The 22,358-nt window shown below is 38.6% G+C and overlaps 1 protein-coding gene across 14 annotated transcripts in view; it reads right to left on the reverse strand.

Annotated features, from left to right (window-relative positions):
* Bbx (BBX high mobility group box domain containing) overlaps positions 1-22,358 on the reverse strand; it is a 243,810-nt gene that overhangs the window by 130,483 nt on the left and 90,969 nt on the right. For 9 of the 14 annotated variants that reach the window (XM_021185666.1, XM_029470809.1, XM_029470810.1 and 6 more), the window contains one exon: positions 15,060-15,132. The gene's annotated coding sequence lies outside the window, so the exon portion shown is untranslated. The other 5 variants (XM_029470820.1, XM_029470811.1, XM_029470818.1 and 2 more) reach the window with 3 other exon arrangements.

The raw sequence follows: 22,358 nt of genomic DNA on the forward strand, positions 1-22,358 counted from the left end.
AATAAGCACCATCTTGACCTAACTTCTTTCTCTAAATGAATAAAAAGTTCATATCTGCTAGGCCAAAATTTATCAAGCTCATTTGACTACTATCCCTGAGAGTATACCAGAGGTTCCTGAGGCAAGGGATCACAGTAGCCAAAGCCAGCTAGATTTCTATATAGCGTTAACCATACATCTCTTTAACATACAACAACATAACATTTATAAAATTATTTGTCAGCTTTAAAAATGCCTTCAATTGCATGTAAGGGCAACCTACAAGATTCCCCAAGAAGAAAGGACAAGCCTGTGTCTTTTGCACTGTACTCTAACTTTTTGTGGTCCCAAGGTATCACCAACTGTGCTCTAAACAGTAGTCACTATATAAATGCTGATCGACTTACTACAGTGGAACAATTCGCCTCTGGTATTTCTCAATATCCCAGGGAATCCTCCACATCTATAACATGCTGGAGATGATATCATCTGCTAGAGGCTTGGGGTCTTCCTGAGGGTGCCTGGGATAAGAAAAACAGAGAAAGAGCAGAGACAATCAGGAGAAACACAGAGAGAGGAAGCATGAAGATTACCAGAGGAGAGAATCAGAGCTGAAAGTTAGTCAGAGTGGCAGGGACTAAGCAGCCAAAGAAAATCAGAGACAGAGAAGTCTGCAACTGTAACTTGGGTTCTGGGTGGGAGTCCACATTTGTGGTACTACATACAAAGCAACAGTGCCCTAGTGGTGTTAAATTAGAAATACATTCAACTGTTCAGAAGTAACTTGAGGGCTCCCTGAACATTTACCTCCACCCACCAACATTCACCTTCACCAGTTGCTCACACAATCCTCAAACAAGGAAATATTGTTTTCCAAGTTTTGAATGTGAGGGCCAGTGAGTAATGTGAGCTGCCCAAAGTCACAAGCAAAGGAATAACTAGAGCACCAAATCTGACTCCAAAATCAAGTGTTTTCCTGATCTCCTGTGCTTTCCCTATTTAAAAGGCATATTATATTTATACAATTTTTTATTAAATAAAATTCAAATTCTACCTAATGTAAAGTAATTTTAAAGAATAAAGTATGTTACTAAGAATATTTTTAAATGTATCAAAAAGAAAAAACCAGAATAAAAGTACATCAGTATGGTAGTAAATTTAGAACAGGAACAAAATTAAGTGAAGTAACCAGATCAAACATAATTTTTTTTAAATGAGAATTCATTTGTTTTTACGTTTCGAAATTTCAAGGTCTTAATTAATGACCCAACATATTTCAGCTGACCAAATGGAAGAACAGCTACACTTCGGTGAATTCTCTGAGGCAAACAGTGCTAAAGTGCTAAAATGTCTCAAAATTGCACCTAACCATCTACACTGAGGTACCACTTCAAGCTATGCCATGTGCAAACGACCACACTCTTTTAATCATCAGTATTCCCTCCTGAGCAATATTTACATGCTTTTAAATAACCATACCCTTTGAGAAGCAGCCATTGCAATTGCCAGAAAAGCTCTATCAGAACAAGTGTGAAGCACATTATTGGATTTTACAAGACAATTTACAAAAAAATAAAAAAATAACTTCTATTCAGAAGTGTACCAATATTTTTTTCTATCCTGTTCAGCAATGTTTAAAACAGAAAATTTCAAACAGGGCAAAAGTATAGTACTTCTCTGCCCTCTAGTGACTGGCTAGGTTTTACTAATTCCATGCTGCTTTTTCTAATTCAGTTTTGATTTAGAAATACTTGAGAATATTTTCCGAACTCCCGGATAGCAGCTTTTCATCCTTTAAGAACTGAAAGAAGACTCTTGATTAACTGTTAATATACGGTTTGTGGAATAAACACAATACAGGAAAGAAGAGAAGAGGAAAAAACTCACTGAAAAGGCCCACAACCTACCTGGTACTACAGCCTACCTGGTTTTAAAAACAGGGAGGGCTTCTGATCTTTGTACTTTTATGTATTTTGTTTGGTAAGAGCAAAGAATCCCAGTCAGTCCCCATGTTAAAACATTTATGAACTTCATACCTATGAATTCTAAAATAGTTCAACTATTCTTTTGAAGCCCAGAGTATGAAGATAGGAGCTGCTCTATATGTCTCACATAGGTGAACATTTCTCTATTAATTGCAATAAGCAAAATTGCAGAAACACTTAAGGATGCCAAGTAAGAGAGTCACTAGAGAGTGATTTATCCTTGAATTCTGATAAAGGAACTTGAGTTCTATTACTGTGTCATGAGGAGCCAATGCATTTCAAGAATATCATTTCTGTTCTCTCTAAAATCAGTGTACCAGTTCTATGTCTACACATGTATGTTAAAAGTATGCATCACCGGTTCATGGAATGTAAATAGATATATTAACATGTAAGGATGATCTACAGGTATTGTGATGTGATTAGGAGCCCAGCAACCAAATTGGTAGAACCTGAATCCCTGCTCGGTTTCCAATCAACAGTGTAAACTGGGGCAGGTAAACTTTCTATGCCTCACTTCCTGCACCTACAACAATGGGAATAAGAAGAGTCTTAGTGGATGACTGGGATTTGGCTCCACTGTTGAAGTGCTCATCACAACTTAAATGGTTTGCAGATATTTGTTCACCTCTTAGCTTGTCACAGTGATGCACGCATGCTCTTCCAGCACTTAAGAAGCAGAGCCAGGAAGATCTCAAATTTAAGCATTTGCGAGGTTACATAGCAAGTCCTTCTCATATAAAACACCATGGTAACAAGAGCAACAACAATAATACAGGTAAGAAAGAGCATAACGTAACTTACTGAGTTCGTCTGCAATAACAAATACCAGTGTGATCAAAGGGTCAGTCCATTCCTCCAAGCTGACAGAGGTAACAGAAGGTAACACTGAGGCAGTGTGCTTCCACTCTAGGGTGAAGGCTGCCATCAAAGATGGTAAAAATGCCAGTTTTATGATGCCAAACATATCATAAAATTGCACGGGTATATAGAGAACATAGTCTTTAAAAGTCAAAGAGACTAGACTTAATTCCAGGTTTCTATCTTAAGTAGTGAAATAGCTCAAACAATAAACTTAAGTTTCCTGAACTTTTCAGTTCTTTACTATATTAAATAGGAAAAATGAATATCTATATTAAAAAGATCACTGTAGAAACTACAATGAAAGATTATAAGCATAAATATATAAAGAGATAGGTTTGGTAACAGATGACTTTAATTCTAGTATTCTGGAGACGTGGCCAGGCAGATCTCCCTGAGTTCAAGGCCAGCCTGGTCTACATAGGGCATTCCAGGTCATCCAGGACTACACAGGGAGACCTTGGTTCAAGGGCTCAAGTAATAGCAACAATTATAACTTAACAACTATAATATACATGTACACACATCTATATGTACACAGAGAACATAGCATATAACATGCAAAGAAAAATTGCAGTTTTCATCCTTACTGTTACTAACTGGAGTCTGGAATGCATCTTTTATATATCTTTTATAACACTGTCTGGAGATCAAAACAAGTGACTCCTTATTTGCCTCAGAGCCCAGAAACTGCATGTACAGGTGAAGAATTCTCAAAAGGATTTTTATTAAGAGTAGACTTTACATAAAGTATTAACAGTACTTGATGTCAAAGAAAAGCTGGAAGCTCATTATTCACCTCCTTGAGATGCCAATTATAACAATGTAAGTCCTGTGGGTGAAGTATTTAGGAAGTATGCTTACTGATGACATTTTAAAGAAAGTCACTTGAGTGCATGTGAGGAAATGATATTAGCACCTGGATAAGCCTTGATTTGAAACAGTCGACGGCAGCTTCCAAGAAAAAGATGTTGAAATTACCTTTATAGAAGATGTGTTCTGGTTTCCCTGAGAGTGAATGTCTAAGCACTTATAGATTACTTTATGAAGACTGTCACTCAACAACACTTCCTTCTCGAGTTGATGAAAACTTTACTCCAAACTTACTCATCCATAGATTGCTAACTTAAACAGCTGAGTGTTTCAGTTTCTCTCAGTAATCACCATTCCTAAGTTAAACTAACTGCCTTTCCTAGCCGGACACTGTCTCCTGCAGTAGATAACTTGGTTTTGCTCTCCTTTATAAACACATAGGCCTTGCCACTGTTCTGTGTATAGATAAAGTATCCGCTTTTACCAGTTTTCAAAGATCAGCCTAACTTTCCCTTATGCCTCGGGTTCATTTGGAATCTCTCCCCAGCTCATCTTAAACACAGAATTATACCTACCAGGCACACAGCTACAGTCCCAGCACTCAGGAGGCTCATGCAGGTGAATCATGGGTTCAAGGACAGACTGGGTTCCACAGAGAGACTTTGTCTCAAAACAACAACAACAACAAAAATTAAACTTCTACCCTAAGCACAGCCTCCTGGCTATCTTTTCTCCACTTCCAATGCAATCTACGCAGAACACCACCTACCTCTCCTCCTTCCACACCAGCTTCTGCCGCTATCACAGTTCCGCACAATATCAGCAATTGTTCTGATATCTGAACAATCACATCTGTATTTTTTAAAAACTGTATCTTTGACTTATTTTTGCCTTTCATTATTTCCTTTTCTTTTACCATCCCTCTACACCCTCAAAAAAATCTGTGTATAGCCAAGCTCATTAGGTTACTAATTTTACTTTCATTAGGAGATAGAGACCTGGAATTCTGAGTTGACAAATGATGAACGTTAACTTTTCAATAAGTAAATACAGTCACATATACCTCCCCCCGGGGGGAGGGGCACTCACAATGAGAGAAGGGCAAAGAGGAGGGAGAGAGACAGAACTGAGTAATAGCAACCATTAAATGTTTCAGAACACCTTCTTTGATGAAATCCTTAAAGCTAAATGTCAAGCTGGATGTAGCTCAGTGATTAAGGGCTTGAATAATAAAATAATATAATACAATATACAAAACCCTAGGCTTGATCCCCTCCACAACCAAGTACTCATTAGCTTCTAACCCATGAGTTAGAAAAAGGTTTACTTGATATAGGTATTTCAACTTATATCCAGGCTATCACCATCATAATCGGACAGTGTAATTTACAACTGTTAGAACAAATTTTTTTAACAAAAACAACACTAAAGTCCTCTAAAACCAATTTTTCCAGTCCTTTTTTTCTTTTCCTTTCCAGCCAGTCCCGTCAATTCCATTGGCTCAAAACTGTTTAGTGGTTTATCTAGCTTTAGAGGAGAAAAACCATAAACTTACCCTGACACTCTTAAAACCCCTTGCTTCTGGTATTCACTGACGTTTCTCAATTTAGCTTCATCCAATATCCTCTCCAACTGACACAAGGCATCTATTTTAACTTTTGAAGCTTCTCTTTATTTCCTTGTGTTAGTCAGACCTTTTATCATGACAAGGACCCAAGAAAAACAGTTCAACAGGAAGCACTGACTGTAGGCCTAAGGTTTCTGAGGTCACCTCTCTGCACTGCTTCATGCCTGAAGCAGTGGTGGAGTCTGAGAGTCTGCTTGCCTCAGGGTAGCCAGGAAGGACAGAGGGGGAAAAGCTAGGGTTAGGAGAGAATTCCCAAGGAGAGGCCCTCAGGACCTACTTCCTTCACCTAGATCCCAAGTCCCAAGGTTTCCAGAAACTTCCAGGGACATTACCTTCAACACACGAGCCTACAGTACCCATTATAAATGGAAATGATTAAAAGTCATCTATAAGATGGAACACAGGGCCCCCAATGGAGGAGCTAGAGAAAGTACCCAAGGAGCTGAAGGGGTCTGCAACGTTATAGGTGGAACAACAATATGAACTAACCAGTACCCCGAGCTCGTGTCTCTAGCTGCATATGTAGCAGAAGATGGCCTAGTCGGCCATCAGTGTGAAAAGAGGCCCCTTGATCTTGCAAACTTTATATGCCCCAGTACAGGGGAACGCCAGGGCCAAGAAGTGGGAGTGGGTAGAAGGGGAGCAGGGCAGGGGGAGGGGGTATAGGGAACTTTCGGGATAGCATTTGAAATGTAAATAAAGAAAATATCTAATTAAAAAGGTTCATCTTAAAGACTTCTCTGACATCGCTAAGTAGGATTCAGGTCAGGTCTCAATACTGAGTTGGACTTGTTTAGTTTGGGGTTCTTCTGACAACTACCCTAAAGCTCAGAAACAAAACACAAAAATCTGACCCATATATTGATAAGAAATCACTGCTCTGCCTGTGCTTATTTCAAGAATCAGCAGTGATCATTATGTAGTTGGCAATCAAGAAGCCTGTGTGCATGTGTAATCCCATCCACGTGGGCACACGTACAGGCAGGTCCGCTCACATATGTGTACGCGTAGAGGCCAGACGCCAGTCTCCAGTGCTGCTTGCTCCTCAGTAGCCACAGGGCCACGCATCACCCTGAAGCTTCACTGACTAGGCCAGGTTGCTGAGCTAGTGAACATCAGGAATGTCGGTCACTGCCTCCTCGGGGCTGCCATTAGCAGTGTACATCAAACACACTCAGGTCCTTACGCTTGCCCAGTGAGCACTTTACTAGACCATCTATACAGGCCAAGCAAGGATATTTATTTATAAGCATCAAAAAGGAAATAATCTAAAGCATACTTTAGAGGCACTTAGGAACTCAAATGTAGAAAATATTCTAGCACAAAAAAAATTCATTAAAAATGTGATTTTGATCACTTGTCTGCCTTTTGTCTAAGATCAAGTGTAGTAAAAATGTGCTTTTGATCATCAATTAAAACTCATTTAAAAAAGAACTGACTGGATCATCTTTTCTAGCAACAGAATCTAGTATAACAGCCTTATTAGAAAAAAATTATGTTATGGTCTCTAAAGAGTGAATTGGTCTCAAAGTGAATAAGAAACACAGTGTCTGTAACACAGGTGTCCAGGTGGTAGTAAATATACCGCATAAAAGCCAGGAAACTGGAAATGGGCCCAAGTGACTAAAAGAAAAGAAGTCATATGGAAGTAAGTTGGGGAAGCCCATAGAGCTAAGTAGGTATGCGGCTACTGGGTGAGAAAGGAAAGCAGGAAAGGAAGGGGTGGAAACAAACCAAAGGACGCATGTACAAAGTGCCATTTGGATACCTATTACTTTGTAAAGCTAATTTAAAAATACAAAAAATACATCACCTTAACCGCAAAAACTAAGCTATCAGACCTGTGAACTGTATCGTCCATTTAAATGCTCACTTTACCAAATAAACTGGAAGATAGCCTCCTGTGTGCTTCCTTTCCTCAACTGGTCAATAAGGTAATTGCTATGGAAAGAGCTCTGGCATTATTGCCGTTGACAGTGATGGCTGATACTAAACCCTTCTCTTTTGATTCCTCTATAGTATACCGAGACTTGATGATCCATAACACCAATGATGCTGAAAGCAGACTTGGTATTCAAAAACTGTATGGAACACGTTGTCAGAGTATCACATACGTGTCCATATATGGGTGACACCTAGCTATGCAGAGGAGCATATGTAACTCAGCACAGATTTCTTACATAATACAGGCTTTACTGTCTCTTTTATTTGATAATTACAGTAGCAGATTTTTTAAGGACAATGCTCACCACATAATAGTAGCTAAGCTCGAAACAGAAGCCAGTCCCTCTACATACTCTGCAGAAATCTTATTTGCTTCCAAGTGTCTGTAACAATGTCTAGGAGTGTAAAACATGACTTGAAATGAAAACAATCGTATCATGAGGAGGCACTTGGTAATAAGGGGCCTCACCTCAGTGTTAAAGAACAATTAGGTAGTACATAATTCACGTGCCTTTAAAGATAGCAATGTAGATGCAGAGGCACAGGCACAAGTTAAACTCAGTGAGTTACAGAAGTCAATATAAAGTCAATACACAATAGTACTATCATCTTTATAGGTCATATAAAAGGTTGACTCTAGTCAACCTTTCTAGCATATGACCTAAAGTAAACTAACTTACATACATTAATATTTCAATTATCACATGTTCCACCTGCCAAGCCACAGTCAAGATAGAGCACAATCTGTTAGAAGGCTAACATGTCTTACAAACACTTGTTGATTAAGTGTTCATGAAAAATGAGCCAAGATATCTACAATTCATCTTATCTTTACACAGCTACCAACATTTAATGATTATAGAGCTAACTGTAAACTTAAAGGCATACAAAAATTTTAAATACTCCTCCTTCCTGAATTCAGCCAGGAAGAAATAAATATAACTAACCTGGGGGTGCTTACTAACACCAAATTTAATGGAATGCAGAATTTCAATTTGGATGGCACTAATTTGCCAGTGTTTCTAGAGCATCTGTACTGCAGGCACTGTCTTCAGGTTATAGTAGCACAGCCATGCAGACTTCCTAAGTTTAAGCCTCACAACCGATTGAAGTTCCCACATGTGTATAGTCACACATGCAAAATCGATATGAGAGTGTAGAGTGCTCAGTTAATGTGTTGCACATCTTATATTAAAATGCACATGAGTTCTGAGATAGAAATATTACAATTTTCATCTTGCTATAGTTAGTGTCTAGAGAAAGGCTTCCCGTCCCCAGTGTGGCACTAATGAGAGGCTGCAGAACCTGTGGGTGCCAGGTGAGAAGTTAGATCAAGTTTAGCTCTCCAAAAGACTTGCCAAAAGAAAGCCTCCCCCAACCCCACTGTCTCTCCCCTAACACCACTGTCTCTCCCCCAACCCCACTGTCTCTCCCCCAACCCCACTGTCTCTCCCCCAACCTCCCTGTCTCTCCCCCAATCTTTCCCTCTCTCCTCCCTCTGTTTTCAAGTTTGAATCATTTCAGAAATAAATAGCTTTTGGGGAAACTGAAATCAAAATTAGACAAAAAAAAAAAAAAGGTTAAAGTGCTTCTTAATCAATTAAACTAACATCTACAGAATAAGATCATGACTCAGTTTATCCTGTAGTTAGACATACATGTAGTTAAATACAGAAATGAACACATAAAATTTCAAATTAAAGTTATTTTTGCATGGGAAACATTTAACTCAACGAGTTCTTGCTTTTTGATTATATTTCATTTCAGACAGATCTCATCAACAGAGACTCAAATTATTCTAGGGTCACAGAATATATACACAAGTATATAAAAAACAATAACAACAACAAAAATGATGTTATTGATGTTATCGTAGTAGTACGTGGTACTTGTAATACGTACTACTATGCCCAAGTGCCAATCTACTTGATGTACTTAACAGAAAAGTGCACTATCATACAGTAAACAGCAGCACTACACACTCAGTGAATGGCATTAGGCTGATACTTGAAGATTTTGGATGTTAAATTTCTCAAGGTCCGTGTACTGAATGTGTCAGCTACAGTGCTATTTCCAGAGGCTGGGGAATCTTTACAGGACATGACCTGGCTGTGGCTCACATTCTCCCTCAGTCTCTCTGTAACCTGGTCCAGTGAGAGGATGTGACCAGCGGAGCCCAGAAGCTATGCCTTCACTAGCATGGTGGACTGAAGTCTTGATCAGGAGGCAAAACAAACCTCTTCCCCTTAAGCAGCTTCTAGACAGTACTTTCTCACAGTGATGAGAAAAACAAGTAATCCAGCTGTCTTCAGGAAAGAGGGGGGAGGGGCGAGCAGGGAGCAAAAGCAGCTGGGGTCATGTGACAGAAGGTTCTTTGACTTTTACTGCATCACTTCACATACACAATTTAATTTCTTTTCTGTTTATCTCAACCTTGAATATATGTCAACTTGCTGTTTGGAGTCTCAACTCTCTTACAAAGTAAAAGAATGCTACCTTGAAAAGAAATGTGAATTTAGTTTGACAAGAGAGTAAAAGCAAACATATAATCTAAGAAACATAATTCTCTTGTTCTTCAACCTAATTTTCGAATATTGATTGTTTTCCTTGATAGCAGAGAATGTACAAGGAATTCATTTAACTCCTCTATTATATTTATTTTTGTTCTCTGTTTTTCAAGTTCTTAGATTTGCTATCTTCACTTATAGGAGTCTCATTTTCATATTCAATCAATTCACGGTATAAAAATAAATTTGATGACTTCAAATTTCTCCTATTTCAAAGGTTCCAAAGCTGTTTTTAGCATCTTCACCATAATTAACCATATTTCTTATTTATGGATTAAATAACTTAGAAACGTTTTGTTTCCATCTCATTTTTGGTACAGAAAACAGCTTCCTCCAGGTTGTATTCTTCACCTCTAAATTATTCTTAAAACTGACTAAGAATCCAAAGGCATTTGGCTACAATCACATCTGTTAAAATTATTACACTGGAAAAAGTACTCATTTCCTTTTTCACTTTGTAAAGTAACAGTATGAATAAAGTTCTGTTCAGGAAGAAGAAAGAGATGGTGCACATCTTTTTTTTTTTTTTTTTTTTAAGNCTGGTCTACAAAGTGAGTTCCAGGACAGCCACAGAGAAGCCCTGTCTCGAAAAACAAAAACAAAAAACAAACAAACAAACAAAAAACCCGCATGCCCTAATGGAGCATGACCCTGGAGGCAAACACTTGCTGTGCAGCCCTAATGTCTCGCTTAAGCCTCATAGTCCATGGTGAAGGTCTAAGATCTGACCTCTACACCCGTGGCATGTATCCATCCACCCATTCACACACATACATAAATAATAAAATGAAAGTGAAAGTATGTGTTTTTTAAAAAAAAAAAATCATATACTGTCACAGTCAACAAAGATCCTTGCTTTCTTCCTAGGATTGCTGTGGCAGTTTTGTACAGTAGGAAAGATAGCACACATGAGCTACTGAAGTGAACCTGAGACCCAGGAGCATTCTCCAGTTCTTCAGGGTTATAGTTCTAACTCATGCTGATCCAAGGTCCTAATACTTAGCTGTGCATTCAGCAAGTATCCACTTCATATCTTCTAAGCTAGGCCCTGTTCTCAATACTGCAGATGTGGCAATGAACAAAACAGGCAAAGCTGCTCATATGGGCACACATGTCATTTATATATACAAGCATAGATAGGTAGGTAGGTAGGTAGGTACGTAGCTACGTAGGTACATAGATAGAGGGATAGATAGATAGATAGATAGATAGATAGATAGATAGATAGATCGAGATAGAGATATATAACCTTCCAGGTATAACCTGTATCTGCCAGAGCAAGACTGAATATAAAGCCAAGCATAGTAGCATAGACTTGTAATCACAGCATTCAGGAGCCTGAGGCAGAAAGATTACTCAGTTTAAGGCCAGATAAAGAAAGTGCTAGGATACACAGGGATAAATAACATATCTCATCTCAAAAAACAACAACAACAAAAAAAAACAAACCAAAACAAAACAAAAAACAAATCCAAGCCAAAAAGATTGAAGACAGACATATCAAGGACAGAGCTATGGAGTGGCTAGACAGATGAAGTTAGGAGGGGCTGTTTGACAAAGAGAGATAGAGAAGACATTTCTGAGTAGAGAACACCAGCCCAGACTGGTGTGAACCCTGGACCATGTGGATGGGCCTCTGAGGGAAATGTTGGCTTATCTCATATCCCAGGCATGATATGAGATGTGATGAGGAGAGTTAAGTACAGTCCTGTTTGAACACTCACTCTTGCTTTGTCTGGGGTGCTGGAGTGCCAAGTGGTATACCTGACCAACTCAGAGATCAATACATCTTCAGGCACTCGGCTCCCCTCCAGAGTCACCAACAGGCAAAAAGCCTGACCCGCCGTTTCTTCCATTTTTTTCCTCATTGCTCGGACATCAGAGTGGAAGCCTGGTTCATGTGGGAACTTCCCGGTCACACAGGAAAGTTCTGATTCCTCTTTTCGGTCTGGTTCTTCCTCAGCATCAGGGTGTGATGTGTGGGGGCTCAGACAGGAATGGAGAGCAACCCACTGGTGTGGCAGCATGACCTTTAGAGAAATCATCCATACTTCTCTCATTGTGACTGCGAGAAACCCCTCAGGAGCTGCCGTCGGAAGGAGACAGTTTTACTTTTGCTCATTGTTTTCTCTCTGGTATCATCGGATGCCAAAATCTGCCAGAAATGTTGCATTCTATGGGGATGGGAACAAGTAGGTCTGAGGAGGGGATACCCCCACTATTTGGGGCCCAAAGAAATGAGCTGTTTCATGTCACAATGTTCATCAGGCCCAAGCAAGACCAGAGTGCTACACAGCTGATAGGATCCCTCAGTGAGATTAAAGAAACCAGAGGGCAAGATTTGGGGCAGACAGGAGGACAGAAGACACCCCCTGCATCAGACTTGATGTCTCAGGATCCCCTCTATCTATGCCATTTAATTGAATTTACTTCCTCAGTGCTCTGGAATGGGTAGCTATCACACCCCTTTTACAGCTGAGCTGAGACTAGAATCTAAGTCAATAGGAGTACAAAGTCTAGCTCTGTTGGGTTTTTTTTTAAGATTTATTTATTTATTATATATAAGTATACTGTAGCTGTCTTCAGACACTCCAGAAGACAGAGTCAGATCTCGTTACAGATGGTTGTGAGCCACCATGTGGTTGCTGGGATTTGAACTCCAGACCTTTGGAAGAGTAGTCGGGTGCTCTTACCCACTGAGCCATCTCTCCAGCCCGATGGTGCACATCTTTAATCACAGCACTTGGGAGGCTGAGGCAAGAAGATGACGAATTGGAGATCACCCTAGGCTATACACTTGAGTCCCTAACTCAAAAAAGTTTATTAACTTGCCAAACTTAGGTGAAAAGCTTACAAGCCTATTTCCCTTTCCTAATTGTCTATGCAAACTACAGACATTCCAGTCTGCAGCAGCACTTGGTCATTTGCAAACTGATTATGAAACAATAATCTAAGTTGTCTGTGAATGTAAGCAAGTGATGAGCAACGTTCTGAGGGTCAAATACAAAAACCTAGCTAGGAATCATGGCAATTCCCCATTCAAGTTCTGCAGAGACAGTACTCCACATTACAAATGGATTTGTGCTCGAACAATTTTATTTCAAACATGTGCACCTGCTGGAGGACTTCTTGGAATTCTAAACCTAGGTAGGCTTCGTCTCACTAAAGAAGAGCAGTAGATGGTATTTTGGACATAAAGTCAAAACTGCCCCTCCTGATCAGACTTTCTCCACTTAGGTCACTCCCAAGGCCACTCCTGGACTAATGAAGAGCTTGAGCAGACATGGAAGCATAAATAAAAAAGAAAAATAATTTTTACTGTAACATGCCATGAAAATGTGGGACTAAGAAGAGCCCTCATGGGCTCATGTATTTCATTGCCTAGGGAGAGAGAATATTTGTAAGGATTAGGAGGCGTGGCTTTGAGATGTGTTACTACTGGCGATAGGCTTTGATGCTTCAGATGCCAAGTTCACAGTCACTCTCTCTCCCTGCTGCCTGGGGATCCAGATGTAGAACTCTCAACCTCTCCAGTACCAAGTCTACCTGTGTGCCAACCATGCTCTCTGTCATGAGAAAGGACTAGACCTCTGAAATTGTAAGCAAGCCCCAATTAAATTGCTGTGGTCATGGCTTCTTTTAACAGTGATAGAACACTAAAACACTTGATAATGAAATGTACATGGTTTCTCAGATTCAATTGGCTCTGGCATCCATTTGTCAATTCCTAGATCACTTTTGATTTTGTATGTCATCTTTTCTGTTTCTTATTACTGTATTTGATTGCATAAATAAAAATATAACTATAAACTAGAAGAACATCTTCAATTAAAATTTCATCTTAAGCTTTATCAACAACTTGAATTCCTATTTTTCTTTGGAGTCAGTGTAACATATTTTCATTGCAATAATTAGTTCATCACTCAGAAATCAGAGGTCACATGGATACCTAGTTAAAACTGTTATGAAATGGCCTGTTTATAACTGTTTTCTGAACAGGTAAAATGAAGTAACCTACCTTATTTTCTATAGACATACTCATATATAATAGACTCATACTGCCACAAATTTAATTTTCTTTCGACCTCCGTATATTCTCTGGTTTAGTAACTAAGAGAACACAGGATATTTTCCAATAAACTCTTGAATATCTCATACTCTAGTCTGCTGACTCAGTAAAAGCATAATTATATTCAGATTAGCCTTCTTAAAGCCAAAATTTGTACCGCTAATAAATGTGGCCTTATAAGATGGTACAGCGTGGTGTAAAAACAGTAACAAAAGCCTGTTCTTATTCACATTCAAACTTTGTTAGTGTTTAAATGAGCTTAGAGTAAATATACATTAAACCAAATTATAAGTTTTACTAGCAGTTCAATGCTAGACAATGATATGCAAAAGAAGTTTAAAAGTGATAAGAACAACATCCCACTTCTTCAAACAGAAAAGACATACAGTTATTCTAGCCACAACAATTTAACTGGAACGTTAAAAAAGGTTTCTTAAAAAACTGTAATCAGACTATTTAATATATTTTCTCATTTTAATTCACACTAATTTCTACAATCTTAAAACATCCATAAAGCACAAAGTACACATGTATCAGTAATCACACCTTTGCCTACCCAGATGGGGAAGGCCCAGCTATTATTGTTACTAATACTAACTTTAAAATACTAAAGCTGATAAGGAATTTTTTTCTAAATCAACAATTTAAAAAATATAACTTGAACAAGGATATATTGTGTTTGAAAGAATGATACAATTTATGTGTACAGATTTTATCATCCCAACCTTTTCTTCATTACGTGATCTTGATATTTTAAATGTTTTCATGATGCAGCCACACCCTTGTACATTATTTTTACTAGGTAATAGTGGCTGCTGATTCATTTTTTTCCTAAGGTTAACCCTGTATGGAAAGCTACTTCCAGGAAGAGTAACCACTTAGATATCTTAGGTGTATGATTTCTAAATATGTAAGACTTCAACAGATTGCCTTGAACCAATATCAATAAGAAATATAATGCAGAAATAAGAGATTCTGAACAGTTTAAATTCATTATTCTGTAAGAAGGTTTAACTTACTTGATGAAGATTAAAATGTTACACACAAAAACACTGACATGAACAACTGTACAAGGGTCACACTTCCCCGATCAACATGAAAGGTGAATCCATCTGATGAGAAAAGGCTGAGACCAGCTCTGATAGCACATGGTTTTTGACTGTCTCACTGCTTCCAGGTAAGAAAGTAAGATGCACGTCCAGAGCAGCTCTTACCAGTCAAGTCAAGACTGTCCATTGTGATTCAATGGAACATCAGCACTTCCAGCTTCTGTGATGCAGCAGGATTCTGTGAAAGACACATGGCAAAGTGGTTAAAATGAGAGCCACGGAGGCCTTTCAAACAAAGCCCACATACCTCCTTTGACCAAATAATCCCAGATAAAAGGAAAATATCCCCTTGCTAACCAATGCTTTTTAGACAATGTGACCCAAACTGTTTATCATTGATTTTAATACTAAAATGACAGTCCCTGCAATTACTCAGTGCAGAGTAAAGTTATCTAAACTCAGAATTACAAGCAGTCAATTCCACACATTTGACAAAAATGAAATAGAGATGTACAGACAAACAGCCTGCAGGGGTGGGAAATGGTGAATCTGACACTAAATTCAAGTTACTTTAAATGACTAGCCCAACTCAGCTAGATAAACTAGGATTTTGTATTACTGCCTTTAATTTCTTATCACTTATTGAAAGGTAACGAATCAAACAAGGCAATATAATGAACAGACAAGAAATCATCTAGGGGCAAGAGGACACATAAAACTTGGTACAAAACAAACAAATCAACAACAAACAAAAAGAAACCACTCATTTTTCCCCTAAGTATAAAGAACTAAGAAAATGGAAGTCGATCAAAGCGATGAAATATCCATGGAGTCCAATGAGACATATGAGGTTAAAACAAAAGGACAGGCACAGTCTGAAACACATAGCTTTTAAGAATCAAAATATTTGAGTTTTTGAGACAGAGTTTTTTAGCTTGCTTCAACTGTAATACATCCTTACTCAACAAAAAAATAAACACTGTAGTTATTGACTCTTACTAACTTGCAGCTTCATCAATAATTAGTTATTTTATGGCTGGACTAATTATTTTTGTTTTCCTCATAATGAGTTAATATTGAAACTATGGCTCTTCAGTTAAATATCAAAAATGTGTTATAATTCAGTGAAGTCCTTCTGTCAGGAATAGATGATTCAGTTGTCACTCAGGATTTACAAAGTAATAGCAGAGAAAATAATAAATATTAATTAAATGATCTCATGTTAGCTCACACCAGATACTACTGAATCATCTTCAGATAAGTATGTGGCTATAGCTTTAAAAATCAGTTATATTTTTAATAATTTTAATATATTTCCCCCTCCCATTCACCACCCCTTGCTCTATTTTCAAATTCATGGCTTCTTTTTCTTTAATTATTGTTTGAGAGAGACCGAGAGACCGAGAGAGAGACAAGAGAAATAAAGAGACAGAGAGAGATGGAGGGAGGTGTAGAGAGGAGAGGGGAGGGAGGGAGGGGAGGGGAGAGGGAGATTCATAAATTCACAAATACGACCTGCTCAGTCTGTATAATGTAACCAATATATACATACATACATATGTATATGTATATATATATGTGTGTGTGTGTGTGTGTGTGTGTGTGTGTGTGTGTATGATGGTCTCAGGGAGGACCCATTGACCCATTAATGTTGTGGCCATAATCCCTAACTACATTCTAAATATTTTTCCTCATGCCCACAAATAAATGCAGTTCTTATTCTGCATCAAAGACACTTCTTTGTGAAAGAGACCATTACAGAAAAACACAACTGATCAAAAGGCAGAGAACAACTGACTTTATGATACCCAGTCTCTACTACATCTACACTGCAATTCCCACACCTAAGGCTCAAGGCTCATTGTGGAATAGAGAGTGGAAAGATTGTGAGAGACAGGAACAGAAGTTTGTTGTGAGAGTGTGTTTCCGAGAGTATGACAGAGAGGCTACACCTGTAAGTCTCACCATCATGTCTGCCTAAATAGAATCAGAACAACACTGATACACACACACACACACACACACACACACACACACGTCTGTTTAATGAAGGAAACATACAGTACCATTTTTATGAAAATCTCTATTTTCATAAAATATTTGATTTTAAAATAATTAAAAAAAAAAAAACTCTATGGCTCAGCACATAAAAGTACCAAGCCAGAGGACCACAGTTCAATCCCTAGGACCCACATATTGGAAGAACACATGAAGTGTCCCCAGACATACACACTGAAACACACACACACACACACACACACTGGAAACAACACTCACATAAGCAAACACATGGTTACTTGAATGTATCTTTAGTTCAAAGCCTAAGTAGCTTATGCCTAAGCAACCAAATATCTACCTGTGTCCTACTCAGGCTTCCTCTCACTCCTACTCACCCCAAAGAACCTCAGAATTCTAACTCCCCATGGTCAGGTCCCACTGACTCAATAGGCATCCATTTTCATGATCTCTGGTCCCCACACAGGATCCTTCTACCAGGGCACTCTCCAACCCTGAGCTAATACACTTTAACATTGATACGCTCTGAGAAACTTCATCATAACATGTGAAAAAGCCATGAAGTAAATAGGTATGATTCATCTCTTACCATAAACAGAGGCAAATGGCTTGGCATCTGAAAAATCTATCCTAAGGACAGCCTAAGCAACTGATGAAATATCCTGGACTAAATGGCTTTCTGGCACAGCTCAACCCCTGGGAACTAAGGGAAGTGTGTTTTGAAAATCTAGTGATACTAGGAGAGGTGAGATACCACTTCTTACCAAGGTGTCCAATTAGCGTTAATGTCAGGCACAGTGTTCAAAGGCACATTACCGAAAAACCCCTTCTATGCCAAAATTGTGCATGTATCCCAAACTCAGTGCAGAATGGAACCCAAAGTGACTATGTGTCCACTTACACAGTAGCATATTTATTCCCCATGAATGACTGCTTTTCTGATGTTTTCATCAATTCTCTGGTTAATAGATTAAGCTAACCAACTCACTCTCATATATACCCCTAATTCAATCAAGCTCAATAAAAGTCATTCTGGACTGCAATTATTTGCTAAGGAACAATTATACTCAAATGGAAAAAAAATGGAAATGGCTGGGCATGGTATAATGCACGATGCAAAGGCCTCTCCATTTACATAGCTCAAGAACAACAACAGAGCCCAACTGCACAGAAGGAAGCACTTTTCTCCATCCTCCTGAAAACAGAAAACCCATGTATTCACATCAGAGTACAAGATAAATGGGGACCATGAAACAGCAAGGTTTTGAATTACTATTTCCAATGATGTTTCTGGTTTGAAAGAGACAAAAACTCTTGCCCACCCTACAGCCCACCCTACAGTCCACCCTACAGTCCACCCTAAGAGTTCTGGTGTCTTCCAGTCACTGAAACCCTGCTTACGTCCTCCATTTTCTGAACAACATTGTGTGTGTTCCAATCTCTCTTTATGACACAGGCAAGCTTTAGAAGATTCCTCTTCTCTGAAAAGTTTTTCTAACTTTTCTTTTCTTCAATTTACTTGTTTATATACATGCTACATGTTTATAGGGGAAGTGAAATACAAACTTCAAACTCTGGTTTCCATGTAATGAAATGAACTCATGTTTTTTGTTTGTTTCTTTTGTTTTTAACAGACCCTTGTTAATTTAACTAAAGCTTGCCCTGTTGCTGTTGCCTACACAAATCAGAACACATGGACTGGTGCTGTTGCCTACACAAATCAGAACACATGGACTGATCTCTAGCTAAATTATTCACTGAAGTAAAATATCTTCATATGGACACAGACACCTCCAGGAAACGAGGATGTGTTTGTGTGGTAACGCTACTTAGGAATAAATAAAACTCATCCATTAATATTACCTGCCTGTCTTTTTATAGTTGAAGCCTAAACCACAACTATTTCACAGGCATTTTTGGCCAGGCACCAACCTTCAACTGACATTACAAATGTCAGCTATACTAGAATGGAAATCTTTTAAAAAGGAATGTGCAAGTCTGATTTTTGTCACCTTCCTATCACAAACCTAGCATTTCCTCATGACCCATAGCATTTTGATTAAAAAACACTAAAAAATAGTCCCCTCTGCATCTAGCAGGGACTACAGAAATTGTCCATTTCTTTACTTTCCAAAAAGTCTCCAGGAAATACTACTTAGCAGTGATAAAACAATCTAATAACACTCTACATTCACTGTCTAACAGTGGCCTCTTGAAATGTCAAAAATAAAGACTTGGATATCCTTTCCCCTTCAGCATTCAGTACTGTACCAATTACGAAATTATATTTTTAAAACTATCTTCTGCTTAGTTATTTACAAATAGAACAGCAATGAAAATGATTTAATCATCCATTGTTTGAGAAATTAATGAACTATTACTACTATGTTTTAGCTAAAATATATAGCAGTCATGCTGATGAAATAGTTGACAAATTATGCACACACAGAAAGCTACCAAATGATACAGTAATATAAAATAAATAATAACATGACAAGCAAATAATTTTATCCAGAGTTGTAATGTCAGCTAGGGAGATAGCTCAGTCATTAAAATGTTTCTTTTGCAGGCATAAGGACTTGAATTCACGTCAAAGTCAGGCATTGTGACAGAGGCTTATAATTATAGTACTAGGGAGGCAGGGCCAAGTGAATCCCTGGACCTCACTGGTCAGCTAGCCTAGCCACCTTGGTACACTCCTACACGCAAGTACACACATATGCAAACACAGACATGAGTGTGCAAGCACACAGGCGCACATGTGCGTGTGCATACACACACATTAGTTAGTATGCACACAGTGACTGCTGTGCACAAAATGGATAAAAGGCAATCTGGTGTAGAGATGACTGTCATATAGTATATACAGAGAGGATGGAAGAGAGCTGTAGAGACATAGAATGAGCAATACTGTTCAACACTAGAAGTATGGTTGCAAGAAGTGTCAGAAGGCATAGGAGGCAGATCAGGCTATAGAAAAGTCTCCAGTGAGAAAGTAGAATATGAAATATAACCAAGCCAGGTGGTGGTGGTGTATGCCTTTAATCTCAGCACTTAGGAGGCAAAGACAGGCAGATTTCTGAGTTCAAGGCCAGCCTGGTCTACAAAGTGAGTTCCAGAACAGCCAGTGCTATACAGAGAAACCCTGTCTCAGAAAAAAAAAAAAAAAGGAAATATAACCAAATGAGAAAACAATTTTTTCTTGTGCCCACAGTCTCCAAAATAGAAGGATACAACCAGTAGTATAGAGTTAAGTTAAATCTGGTGGTCTGAGGTATAACCTGCAAATGTGGACCAATTCCAAAGCCTCTCAGGTTCTTTACTCCTCAGAAATATTGATATAGCATCCTTACATGCCCTTTAGAATTAAAGCCCAAAACTATGTGCAGTGAACCTATGTGAATAAAAAAAATGAAATCCAGAATTATTAGGACGCAATATAAATGCAAAGTGTTTACTTGTTACTGAGCATCAATAAATGTCATCTTAGTAACCTTATCATTATAGCACTCTGAGGTTCGCTTTGAATTCTCTCAGAATCTACATACAGAATGGTGTTTTGCTGTAGAGTCTACTTTAATTTCAGTAGCTTTAGCATATGTTAAAATTCTGACCAATGTAAGTAGCCACTTTTTACTCCTTACCAATTCCAGTATACATTAACTGATTTGATAATATGAATATTTTACCATAATTATCATTTTTCATGAGATTACTGCTTCAAGCAACACAGTAGAGCCATGAATTTCTGCAGTTTCCATAAGTAGATGTGGAAATGACCAGGTATTAGTCCATTCAGATGGCCTGGCAGGGAGGTGTTGAATGCCCCTTTTATGTGTGTATGAATTGTACAAATGTGCCTTTGACCTTCTCTGGGAGGGGAAATTACACATTTAAGTAGATTAAGTTTCACTTCCAGGAAGAATATAAAATCATGCTCACCAGCAGCTATGTCAGGAATACCGACAGGGAACTACCCGGTACTTTACAGAAATTCATTAGCTCTATGCCACTGAGCACCAAGCTGGGAAGTAAACTGTTACTTAATCCATCCCGATGGGGTAGCCCCTGGGAGACTTGGTAGCTCCCAGAAACCCTCATGCACACACTTGAGAAATAACAAGCACCTGCACCTTGAGGAAGGGTTCCTCAAGGAAATCCCACTGGAGCATCTTTGAACTCTTAGCCAAGACCACCTTGTCCTTTGGGGTCAGAAACAGTTTCCATGGCTACACTTCATCAATTTCTTCTTTTATGAAAAAAAAAATTAGCCAAAAGTCATGTGATATAAGAAGGAAATCAAGCAACCACCAATTTATGTAATTTTTAAATGGGAAATGTTCTATCCTAAAAAGCAAAGGGCACTGACTTTCTCATTTCCCTTTATTACTAAATTAAATTACTCAAATAATTTTAAATATAAAGTTACAATTTCAAATTGTGTGATCTTGTTTAATAAAATTATATTTTTAGTAAAAATTATATTGTAAACCTAAGAGCTATCAAGCTAGGACTGACTAAGAAATTTCCTCTCTGATGGCTAGCTTTCACAGTGCCAGAAGGTGCCAGGCAGGCCTCTGAGGAAAAAAAAGACCTCAATCGTCTCATCCTATGCTGGACCCTGCATGCTGCAACACCAATGTGCCAGGCATGGTGTACCCACAGCTGCAACAGTGGCATGACCATTTGGGGAATAGCCAACCACTCTGTGATGGGGTCTGAGGCTTGCTGCACAGGAAGGAGTTCGTGCTTATCACTGTAAATCTGGACAAAAGCTCGTGCTGCGGAGATCACAGGCCCTGGAGGTAAACTTACTACTGATGTTTGCTAAATAGTCACACTGTCAAATGGTTTTCCAAATATTTATGTTTCTATCCAAAGAGCGGTGCTGCTCTCAACCGTGGTCTGACAAGCCCATTTTTAGTGGGAGGCAGTTAGTGTACTCAAGTACAACTGGTCAACACGCTAAGACGAAGTGGCTGATGAAGACTCAGCCCTAATAAGACATCTTCATCAGCTCACCCTCCTACAAGGCTCAGGAAACATTAAGAAAGAGAGAACAAAAAAATATAAATGAAAAAATAATAAAATGAAAGAAACGGAGAATGGGGAGGAGGACTTTGAAATTCTTTTTGTGGACAGGACATGATTATGGTACTCACAAAATTCACAGCTGCTGTGTTTACCTGCATGTGATCTGAACAAGATAAAGACAGTCAACATTCCAACACAAGTGGAGGAGGGACCCACAAGGGTTCTCCCCTAACTGAGGAAGTATTGGCCGAAGTACAGACAGCAGGCGGGGAGGAAGAATCTTTTTTTCCTAGAGGTGTTGCTGCTACTAAGAGGCTTATGTTCCACAATGGATTGTTCCACAACCACGTGTTTAACGAGAACACTAAGAAGAAGCCATGAAAAAGTAAGAGGCTGTTATTAAAAAAAAAAAAA

This window comes from Mus caroli, chromosome 16 (genome assembly GCF_900094665.2).
Source record: "Mus caroli chromosome 16, CAROLI_EIJ_v1.1, whole genome shotgun sequence".
Taxonomy (NCBI): Eukaryota; Metazoa; Chordata; class Mammalia; order Rodentia; family Muridae; genus Mus; species Mus caroli.